The 12463-nt window shown below is 41.4% G+C and overlaps 1 long non-coding RNA gene across 1 annotated transcript; it reads left to right on the forward strand.

The window, feature by feature from the left end:
- Positions 1-2050: 2050 nt before the first annotated feature.
- LOC308641305 lies at positions 2051-11668 on the forward strand. Its single transcript, XR_014020432.1, has 3 exons — positions 2051-2296; positions 7004-7039; positions 11378-11668. It is a non-coding gene; the product is annotated as an uncharacterized lncRNA (long non-coding RNA).
- The last annotated feature ends 795 nt before the right edge of the window (positions 11669-12463 follow it).

Genomic DNA, 12463 nt, shown 5'->3' on the forward strand with positions numbered 1-12463 from the left:
GATCATTTGGTAACTCTCCAGCTCACAGGAGCATCTCACAGGTCTGAGGTCTTCAGTGTCCTCAAGGAAGGAAACTTTCCATCTGGACTACTTCTGGCACTTACAGAGTTAACACTTTAAGCATTTATCCCTGTACCTTTTCTGCTCTCGGATAACTCAGAAATGGTTGGATTAAGAATGTCAGACTTGGCCTTTAGGTAATCCTCAGTGCAGAAGGCAGCAGAGTTAAATTTGAAGGGAAAATGGTTAAAAGATAAAGAGGTTCTGAAGCAGGATGAGGAGCTGGCATTCCTCCTTGCAGGGGAACATGCACACATTTTCAAAATTGTTTTCAATTAGGTGGCTTGGTATTTTCTGCACATTTGTCATGGCCCCTCTGGTGTGGGCTGCAGGATGAGGAATGCACAGGGAAACCTGGAAGATTCTCCCCATTTGGAATCTTGCAGCTGGGGAAACATTCCATATTTTCCGCTCTGGCTCTTTGTCCAGCTCAGATTGTGTTCCCACCACTTACAAACTGTGGGATCACGGACAAATCACTTAACCTCTTGGAATTCATTTCTCCCTTGAAAGAGGAGCTGCTAACAGTATCTATCTTACAGAGCTGTTACCACCAGTTTACATGGAGTGATACTTCCACGGAGTGATATTTCCTGCAGGGGTTGGTGCAGAGCAACTGCATGGTGAAGGCTATGCACACTGTCATCAACATCATCAGTCTTAACAGTCCTCATCCCTTTCCTCTCCTTCTCCCAGCACTGCAGTGTGGCAAATCAGCACCATAAGATGGGTACTTACTGCCATCGCTCCTTGCTCCCCACCTTGGGCAGACTCTTGCCAGCTACTCCCTAGATGAGCACTTGCTGGAGGCTAGCCCTTGGCTTCCAGAACAGCCCACCCCAAACTCCTCATGTTCACACTTTCACATCCTTCTTCACTTTGACTTCTACTACTTTAGTAAAGGAGAATCCTTACTGTGTGGCCAGTGTGGACATCCTGCTGTCCACGTAACACCATCCTTGTGTCCTTGCCTAGCCACTTCACTCGTCCTCCCTCAGATTTTGGGTCCTACTTTAATGGCATTTTTCTGCATGAAGTTGTCTCTTCTAGTTCACATGTTCAACTCTGAATTTCTCTAACCCCATATATAGCCCATTTCTTTGTCAGGGATTCAGTTATCAGACACCGCCTTATTCATAGCTAATATAGAATGTGTTGTGTGTGACTGTGTGGAAGTTATTTAACCCTCTGGGATTTGATGTACCATATACAAAGTGGAACTAATTACATACACTTTGATATGAATGAACTAATATAAGAAAAGTCATATAGCACAGGGGCCAGGTTCATTTAGGGATTTAATAAACCATGGTTTGATGGTCCTATGTTTATGTATGTCCTCAAGAGCAAGGTTTTTAGCCAGACTTGCTATGTGCCCTTACTTTATGGTGAATATCTATTTGTGGAACAAATGCAAGGATAAGCCATTCTTCTACACACAAACCTTTTCCTGTCTCAAATAGAGTTCTTACTGCTATTCTGCTCTTTTCTCCGTATATATGTGAGTGCATGTGTGTGTGTTTGTGTGTGTGTGTGTGCATGTGTGTGCATGGGATTGTTTAGCAGTTCATCTAATAGACTTATCCCTATATGTAAAATTATTAGAACTCTCTATGGATATTAAAATTGACTTCTAATGTCACAATGACAGAAATTCTATCATTAGAGATACTCTCATGTGGGTTAACATTGGACTCACCCAGCACTCTTTTTTAAATGCCAAAACCTTGAATAGAGGTCACTTATGTCTTAATGTGAATTCAGTTTTCAGGTACCTTTTCCTTCCTGTAAAGAGACAGTAGGCTTGGTACAGAGTAGGTTTTTCTGTGTGGGGAAATGGTACTGCAGACAAACTTCCCCTAGGGCCTCTTGAGTACAAATTCCTCATTGCGAAATCATTGTCCTTGTCCAAAGGTATCGTGTTATCACTATAAATTTGCCAAAGCAGCTCATGCCCCCACCCTCACCCCTCAGAGCTGTGGGAAGGGAGGCTGGGTGTGGGCCTTTCACATTTATTCTTATGACCCCAGTACTTCCATTAAACCTTGGCCTTCCTGCCACTGCTGGGAGATACAGGTCACTTCTCTAGAACTAAAACAGCATAATTATTTGCATGCAACTGTCTTTATCCTCAATGGGACAATGTAAAGATCCAAAGCCACGAAGCCTACCATCTGCTCCAAATGCACAGAGATCTCTGTAAGGAAAAGAATATTCACAAGGAAGGAAAACAGAGGTGAGTGTCCAAATCTCAGTCTGTGTGAGCATTTGCAGGTCATTGCTAGCCCAATGTTGCTGTGCCCTTGCAGCTATAAATTGTTATTGTTTGTTTTCCAGGTACTTTAGGGGGTAAGTACTGGGGATTGAACCCAGGGATGCTTTACCACCAAGCTATATCTGCAGGTCTTTTTGTTTTTTATTTTGAGACAGGGTCTTGCTAAGTTGCTTAGGGTCTCACTAAGTTGCTGAGGCTGGCCTTGAAAATGTGATCTTCCTGCCTCAGCCTTTCAAGTTACTGGGATTGCAGATATCCATCACTGTGCCCAGATACCTATAAAGGCTTTTAAACTGCAGTTCTCCCACCACTCTTATGTGTGTTGTTTTTCATTGTAAGGGTGATTTGAAGGGCCTCAGTGAATGGTTCTGTAGAAAGTCCCTTGTTGTAGTTTTCTATTGTTGCAAAACAAATCACCCCAAACTTATCAGTTTAAAATAGCACAGTTGTCTTATGTCACAGTTCCAAGATTTTAGTTGTCTGGGTCCCAGTCCACTGGGTCCTCCTCTCAGGGTTTCACAAGGCTGAAATCAAGATGTCAGTAGGGGCTGCCTTGTCATTTGAGACTCAGGCCCTCTTCCCAGCCTGCTAGAACTTACTTCCTTGCAGCTATAGGTCTGAGGTTCTCACTTTTAAAAGTCACCCACTATTCCATGCCACTTGGCCCTCTCCATGACAGAGCAGTTTGCTCCTTCATAGCTAATAGTAGAATATCTGCAGCTGCTGCTTCTCCCAAGGAAAGGGCTAAGCCTTTATCTAAGGTCTGCCTGCTAACTGAGGCAGATTCTCCCAGGAGAATCTCCTTTCCAACTAATTATACCATAATCTGATTGGAGATTTTACTTACATCCACAAAACCCTCTCACTTTTGTCATATATTCTAGGACACTCAGAACAGACTGTCCCATCAATCTCAGACTCTGCCACCCCCAAGGGAAGAGGATTACACAGGGACCTCAGAGTTTATGTAGTCTACCTATCACATCCTCCATTCTCGATTTGTCTGATTGACTTCATCTATTTCCTTAGGATCAAATTAAACATTTTTGATAAGGCTGCTAATGAGGTGTTTCAAGCAGCTTTTCTTGTTTTCCTCCACCCACTTCTATTCACAAACATGTTCTACTCATTCTTTCAGAGCCCCCAGGGTCCCATTCCACTCCCCCTAAGAACAATACAAGAGAGGGAGTTTCCCATGGAAGCTGCTTCTCATTTTTTCAGTGGTTCAAATCCCTTCCCAGTATTCACTGAATTGAATGGATGCCTCCTCAAGTGATTCTCCGCCTTTGTCCATTTGGGTGACTATAAAAAGATACCTCACATCTGATAATTTGCAAACAACAAAAACATGTTGCTTGTAGTCCAGGGGCTGCGGAGCCCAAGAGCATAGCACCAGCAGATTTAGTGACTAGTGCAGTCTGCTCTCTGCTTCTAGGATGGCACCATCTTACTGTGCTCTCAGATGATGGAAGAAGTGGACATGAGGGTGGAGCCCTTGTGACTTAATCACTTCTCAAAAGAGCCCCTGTAACACTATCCCATTGGGTGTTATGCTCCAAAATGTGAATTTGGGGGATTCCAATATTTAAATCATAGCCACACAATAAGAGGAAGTATCAGGAACTGGTTGAGAACATAGAACCCAGAATAGGACTTCCTGAATTTGATTTCTGACTTAAACACTTACCCATAAGTGATTAAACCCTTCACATTCCCATGTGTGAAATATAGATATTAGTATTTCCACATCAAATCTACCTTCAGCATGTTTAGGGCCTAGAAGTACTGAAAAGAGTAAAAATGGCAGCCTCTGTGTAACCATAAAAGTTAAGCAAACAAAGCATTAAGGGGGGAAAATGTTCTACCCTCTCACCATGACAAATGTGGTTTTATGACCTGGAAGCACAAGGCTTTAGAATTCTTGGACTCCAGGGAGTTATCTTCAAATGGGGTGGTACATGGGAAGCATGTTCCAGACTTTGGTTCATGGCTCACTCTCCTCCTTTTTTTTCCACACATGGCTCTGTCCTTGCTTGCATACTCACGGCCAAGACCACATGAAACTCTGTGTCCACAGCCAAAGGGCGGCCACCTGTGGCCTGGATATCTAAGATCATGCTACACACATGCCATCTGGACAGACCTGGCAAGAGGCCCACTCAGAATCTGGATTGTGCTTAGAGATGTTGAGAAAGGGACCTCCAGGATCCCAGGTGACGGCTGGTGTGTCTTCTTCGCCTCGTGAAGAAGCTTCTTACTGTCTAGTTGGGAGCAACACGAGTAAAGAGGGCCAGAATAGGCCACTCAAACAGAGTCCAAATAGAGGCCTCTGTTGTCTGAGGACAACTGACCCATTTCACAAGGTGGCAGTGAGAAGTAATTCAGAAACTATGTGTTGAGTACATAAACCAGGGTTTGGTACATGACAAGATTTTAATACAGGTTAAAATTCTTTTATTTTCTGATCTCTTATGAATTGAGAGATGGAGACATGGATGGGAATATTCCCAGTTCCATCAGCCTCTGGCACTGAATCCTTCTTTTGCACTCCTGCGTTTCTAGCATCCTCTCAAACCTGAAAGCAAACAGAGAAGGAAATCTACAGGCAAGTTGTTGTTTCAAATCATCTTCTGCAGGCAGGGATGATGTGTTCTAAACCATGCAAGTCAAATTAAAATCCCTACATATTCCCTTACTTCAAATAGAGCCTGCCTGATCAAACCGCTGATCACAGATAGGGACAAAACACACATCTCACTGTGTTTGACATCCAGATTCCTTCTTCATTTGGCCTGCATTTATTCTGTCTCTCTGAATCCCTCATTCTGTTTGTGAGTTACCGTTAATTACAGAATAAATCAAGAGTACATGCTAATCTGAGGGATCTTGTCTTTGAAATGCGTCTTTCTGCCTTTCCAGTTTGTGGAGAGCTGTGTTGGGAAGGCAAACACATCCTCGGCTGGCAGACTTTGTCTTCCTTAGAATTTAGGTGTGATCTATATTCAAATGACAGTTTAATGAGCCTTTTCCTATTTCCAGAAACCTTATCACATCATTAAAGCGTAGAAATGAATAATACATCTAGCAGTTGGATTAAGCTGAACTTGAGACCTGATGCATCTTCAAAGGGGGGAAAATGGAGCAGGGGCAAAATTGAGGGATGTTGAGCTAAAGAGAAGGGGTTAAATGAGGAGGGCAGGAGGGGCTATTTTTATTCCTATGTATCAACATAGGTAAATGTCACCAGTGTTTTTCAAAATCTTAAAGTGGTATTCCTATTTCTCTGGGCTCAAGCTGGAAGAGAATTTTGGAAAATCATCTGCTGCCAGGCATCAGGCTGAGAATAAAGAGTTTGCCTGACATGACTTCATCAGGAGAAGGCCCCAAACTGCCCACCTCAGTGCCCCCACCAATTCCAACTGCTTTCTCAGGGTAGAGGAGTCTCACTGACTAGTGCCTGGGACCTAGTGTCAGAATCTCTGATCTATTTCTATCTCCTAGGAGCTGTGTCCTTGGGTTAAGTAGCTAGGCCGCTTTGAGTCTCTGTTTTTCCATCTATAAAATGAAGATAATAAGTGTTCTGGCCTTGCTGGATTGTGGGCAAGATCCAAGGAGTAAGCCTGACTTAGTCCTTAGCAAATGCTTGGCACACGGTATGAACAATGCCTGTTGCCTATTATCTTGCATCCCTTGGTATCTATGAGTGCTGTTTCTTCTGCTGGGAATGAACTTCCTCCTTCCTTGCCTTCACCTACAGTCACTCTCCAGGCTCAATTCCCCAGGCCTTTCTCCTTCTAAGAACTCCTGCTCATCCTTCAAAACCCAGCTGAAACGTTCTCCACCATCATCTTCCCTGACACCCCAGCACTTTGATCAAGTGTTTCCTTCTCCCAATCATTTCCCTTGACATGTGTCATTAATCAAATTAACAACTTGCTGAGACTTTGTGGGTTAATAAACATTTTTATTAAATTCAGAATGAGTTCAGATTTAATTTTCTCTTCTTTTTTACATTTAAGAATACAGTAATGAGAACACATTTGTAGGTGGCTTCAGGAGTCTGTTCAATGCAGACAGAGGCACATGTTCATAACACAGAGCTACCCATTGCCCCACAGTGAAAGTCTTTGGTAGGTGTAGCCAGGACTGCAGACATTCTAACATCTACCAGGCCACATGTAGAACATGGGTATGAGAATGGCAGGTTGAGTCTATTTCACTGTCTCACTGCCCCCAGACAACTTAGGGGCACTCAACCACTGAGCCACATCTCCAGCCATCTTTTGTATTTTATTTAAAGACAGGGTCTCACTGAGTTGCCTAGTGCCTCACTGTTGCTGAGATTGGCTTTGAACTCACGATCCTCCTGCCCCAGGCTCTAGAGCTGCTGGGATTACAGGCGTGTGCCACTGCGCCCAGCCAAAGTCTTCTTTACTAAAAGGTACCAATCAATCTTCCATCTCTTCTACACAGCACATGGGAGAGATGCCAGGATCTGTGTGCTCCACTAAGTGACATTCCTCCCATCTTCCCATCTTATTCTGTATCCTCTCATGACAATCATGGGATCACCCCCCTCAAGGTCTAATTTCCTCTTTTAACAGGTTTTCATCCATCTTCTGGAAGAATGAATATAATAATGCCATTCTCTGACATTTTTTCTTGTAGTGCTGAGGATGGAACCCAGGGCCTCATGCATCCTAGGTAAGTGTTCTACCACTAGCTACCCCACCAGCCCCATTCTCTTACTTTTAAAAATGTCTCTTTCTTCCTAACAAAAAGAGACCACAATTATAGGCTGCAAGTTAGGAAACACTGTCCACTCTGATCGCAGCTTTCTTTCAACTTTGCTTCCTACTACTTTCCTTTGTGAATATTATGTTGAAGCTAAATCTCTGTGCCATTGTATCCCTGCAGCCAGTGAATTTTTAAATGCATTAATCAGATCATGCCTCTCCTGTGTTTAAAACCGTCCAATGTCTTGTATAACCACATTGCAAAACTGATTGGCAGTTCTACTAAACAGACCATGCGTATTCTCAGTGCCTTTGCAGTTTCTCTCCTGGATGTGTTTCCCACATAAATTTATGAACAAGCTGTCCTTTTAAAAATGTGCAAAGATATTCAGAGCCGCATTGTTTGTAATAACACCAAACTCAAAACTACATAAAAGGCCCTAACACTATGATGGATAAAGGAAATACTATATAGCAATGATAATAAATTTTAGAGCTATATGCAAAAATAAAATGAATCTCACAATATAATTTTGAGGAAAAAAAAAGGTCAAACATGAAATAGTACAAGTTATAGTCTTCTATTTGTGTGAAGTTGAAAAGCAGGTGAAATAGAACATCATTAGCCTGGAGGAGGATGGTGATTAGGAGCCTGTAATGGATTAAATTGTGCCCCCCCCCCCCCCCGCCACACCATAGGTACTTTTTAAAGGTGAGCTATTTGGAAATAAGGTTTTTTAAAAATGATGTAAGTAAGTTAAGGGTTGCTATAATTTGGATCTTAAGTGTCTACAGAGGCCCTGTGTTAAAGGTATGGTAGCCAGCCTGTGGCACTACTGGGAGGTGGTAAAACCTTTAGAAGGTAGTGCCCAATAGAAGGAAGTGAGGTCATTGGGGTCATGCCCTGGAAGAGGATATTAAAACTTCAGCCCACTTTTTGTCCCTTTTTCTTTCACTTCCTGGCTTTTGTGGGATGAGCAGCCTCCTCTACCATGTGCTTCTGTCAGGATATGCAGCCTTTCCACAGGCCCAAAAGCAATGAGTCAAACAAAGCAAGGACTAAAAATTTCAAAACTGTGAGCCAAAGCCTATCCTGCTTCTCAATTGATTATCTCAGGTGTTTTGTCAAAGCAACAAGAAGCTGATGAACACATGGCTCTCAAGATGAGATCGTCTTAGATTTCAGGTGGGCCCAAATGCTGACTTCTGTTCTTATAAAACAAAGGAGAGAGAGATTTTTGAGACCCACAGAGGAAAGGACCATGTGAAGATGGAGCAGAAATTGGAGCAATGTATTGATAAGCTAAGTTGCCAAAATCTACCAAAAGCTAAGAGGGAGGCACGGAAGTGTCCCTCAAACTTGGCAGAAGGAGTTTACCCTACTAATGTGTTGATTTCAGACATCTTGCCTTCAGAACTATAAAGTGAGTAAATTTCTGTTGTTTTAAGTGCACAGTTCTTCTTAATTTGATATAGCAGCTATTGGAAACTAATACAGGTGTGTACGAGGCTACCAAGATGCAGATAAAATTCTAGATTTCTATTGTTGTAATTGTTCTATGTGAGTGAGTACACTAAGCTTATAAAAACTATTGTGCTACACAATCTTCTATGTCTGTGTGTTTATTTAACTTCAAAAAGTAAAAATACATGATTACCCTTTACCACACTTTGAAAGAAGCTCGGTTATCTTGGTATAGCAGTCAGGATAATATAGGTCATTGTGAGTAACAAATGATCCCCCCAAATCCAAAGCAATAATAGTCTATACTTCACCCATGATACATGTCTTAAAGGATCAGCTGTGGCTCTGCTTCACATCATCTTTGTGAACTAGATCAAACTTTAATTCCTATATGAAGTCTTTCCAAAATTCTCTAGGCAGATAAGTGATACAACAGAAGTGTCTTTCTCTAATTATATTATTTTTATTTTGGCTACTTACTTGCACATTTATTTCTGGTACTAGGTGTGAATGCACAGATTGTAAGACTATCATCTATATGGAGCATAGCTTAATGATTGGAAGCACATATTTTATACCAAACTTGATGTCAGACAGATTTTGGTTTAAAATCCATTTCTAGTGACCTTGGGTAACTTAATTAATGCCACTTATTCTCAATTTTCTCTATGTAAAATAAAGATAGAAGTATTACTAACTTTAGAGTATAATGAGTATTAGAGATGAAAAGCTTTAAAAATAATCTAAAGCATCTATAAGGTACTCAATAAATATTACCTATTTAACATTATTGCATACCTACTGTATGCCAGGCTCTGATCTCAGGTTCTAGAGTTAGTAGTGAACAAGACAAATTCAAGATCCTTAGTGGGATTGGCTGTCATTGAAACTATCACTAGCTGGTATTTGTATACCCAGTAGCTAGCACAATGCTCAATATACAGTAGGCCCATAATAAATGCTGTGGAACCATTGGTACCCATTCTCAGTGGTACCCTGAAGTATCATGCTTACTCCTATTCTACTCTTAACTTCTTGTCTTTATCAGATTTTCCTTATCACTTTTCTCCGTTGATTCTTGTTCTTATTTTTCCATGAGTCATTCCCTTTAAAAAAAAAATAGTTTTTTTGGGTGAGTGTTTGAACCTCATTACGTTAGTATTGCATACATAATAATCCATGCTAACAGATGCCCTATTTATGAGGAAATGTAAAGCCATGATGTGGGGAAATTATTCATCTCATGTTTTTGTTGAAGAAGCAAAACACACAGTAAATTAAGTCTGGTCTTCTTGAAATTCTGCATTTAAAGAAATTGTGATAGGAGCTGGGGAGCACACTTTGTACAATGTGGTATTAATTATTCAGTCATTCTGAATAGGCTTCAATTGCATTACATGGGAAAACGGAAGAGCCCTCCAGTGGTCAAATAATCCTCTCAAATCCCAAGGGTTATTTGCTGCAGACAGCATCTCCAACTGAATGAAATGTCTGCTTCATCTTCTGTGGGGAAAGAAAGAGGGCAAGACCTATTCAACTCTCGTTTTCTCATTTTAAAAAGGAATTTTGTCTGATTTTACACAGACAAGTTTTGAAGCATATTATTTAATGTGTTAAAGGAGAGATCATCCCTCTTTTTCAAAAGCTAAGCATTGAAATCTGACACATTTTTTAATTGAGCATCTATCGTAGGTCCAACTCTATGATGGGTTTTGTGAAAGGAGATAGCGTTTGGGGGAGGAAGAGAGGAGAAAACATAGTTTCTATCTTCAAGGAACTTGCAGACTGCTGAGAAGACAAGATTAATTCATTTGGACAATACAGTGATCATTTATAGTGCTAACCTTGCTCTTTCTTATGAGAAACAATGTTTGATTTTCTCTTCAGAGTAAGGGAAATAATGTGTCTCCGGAATAAATAAAATTCTATTTGCTATTTACTGAGGGCAGGCACTTTCCTAGATATAAGAATGGGGAAGAGCAATATAAACATGGTCCCTGCCTTCTGGGTACTTACAGTCTGTAGGAGACTAACAATGAATAAGCAATTGTAAAACATTGGGAGAAATGCTTGGATAGATCAAGTACAACTAGGACACTGGGAGGAAGCATTTAGCCAAAACTGAGGAGGGAAAGGTGGTCAGTGATGGTTTTCTAGAGAAAGTGAGCGATGCCTAAAATAAAGAAGTGATGAGGTTGGGATTAAAATGTTCTAGAAAGAGAGATTGTGGAAAGGGAAGTGCTGACAGTGAGGCTGGCAGTTGAGAGGCTGAAAGACATTGAGTGCAACTGGGTGGAGGGGTGTGAGGAGAGAAGAGGTAGGGGCCCTGCCACATGATGGCCGTTATGGCTAAATCCTGCTGCCTGTTAGACTGATGCCTGGATACCACATAGACACGTCCTTTGGTTATCAACCACCAAATCATGCTGTTTCATGAGAACTTATTTTGGTTCCAGTTTCTCAGAAGAATACACATGGCTATTTTTGACCCTAGTTTATTGTCCAAATTCACACCTATGCTCAGGTCAACTCCTTGATGCCAACCCAGTTTGGGTTCTGATTTTCACTTTTGCTTCCCATCAAGAAACTTCAGTCCTCCTTTGGCATGACCATTTCTCCATCACTGTTTTTAATATTATATCTTCCACCTGTCCCTTCTGGATACCAAGTCCACCCTCTGGATTAGACCCCTCTGCTGGGCACAACTAGATCCTAGAAGGGGTGATCAGTGAGGCCTGAATCAGGCAGGAAGGATACAATTTACCAATCGAAAAAGGCTATCAGCATTGATACCTTGGCCATTCAAAGGGAACACCTGACTGCTTCATTTTTCACCTGCAGGAATCACCAAAGAAAGACATTGGCAGAGAGTGATCCAACATCAAAATCTACACAGACGAAAATCAGGGATGATTTGAATGTGCAAATTGTCAGAAAGCTGAACATCTGTCCTGAGCTTTGAACTTCGCCATGAAACAACATGGCCATCGAATACCAACATGCATAAGCCCCTCAAAATGAATTCCTCCACAAGAACAAGAAGAGAGGGCAACACCCTCTTCCAGATCTGACAAGGTGACATGTGAAATCTTTCCCAGTATCCAGGCAGACCTCATCCCAGTGCCCATTAAGCCTTCCCATGCTTCACTGACATCCAGAAAATGACCCCTGGCATTCAATATGGAGAGAAAAAAAAAATAGTTCTTGAAGGGAAATAAATATGCTTTCTTTTTTTCATCACAGAAAAATACACTTTGCCAGAGTGATAAGGAAGGTTAGACCTTTGAGTGACATTGGCCTGAGGGGTCAGAATGACAGGGTCACTCATTCAGACTTGTGCAGAAAGTAATTTGGGCCCAACAGCGTTTTGCTCAGTAGACAGCAGCCATCAACCCAAACTGCACGTTACCTGCTGCTGGATGACTTGCTGTGTCATCACAGATCACAGGGATGCAGACTCCAAAGATGCACCTGACACTTTTAATGGAAAAGGCTTTTTTAAACATAAACAGTACCCCCAGAACTTGCAGAGCCTCACAGTGATGGCTTAGAGCTAAATGCAAAATTGTGCTATTAACTTTCTGCACTTGAAACTTGGGATTTCCTTCAGGATAAATTTTTCAATGCTGGGTCTGATTCAATCTTCAGTAAAAAGATTGTGAAGGGTAAAGGGTATACAGATTCTCACCAAACAGTACTAGATTTTACCTCCTTGTCCAAAAACCCTGGAAAATAAATGTAATATTAATTCAAATCTCCAATTGTCCTCATCTTCATGGAAGTTTTTGTTGCTGTTTTTTGTTTGTTTGTTTTAATTGTAAGAACACTTTACTTGAGATCTATCTCCTTAACACAGTTTTGAGTGCACAATCCAGTATTGTTAAGTATAGACACAATGTTGTACAGCAGATATCTGGAAATTATTTA

The sequence above is a fragment of the Spermophilus citellus genome, assembly GCF_964194105.1.
Source record: "Spermophilus citellus genome assembly, chromosome: 2".
Lineage (NCBI taxonomy): Eukaryota > Metazoa > Chordata > Mammalia > Rodentia > Sciuridae > Spermophilus > Spermophilus citellus.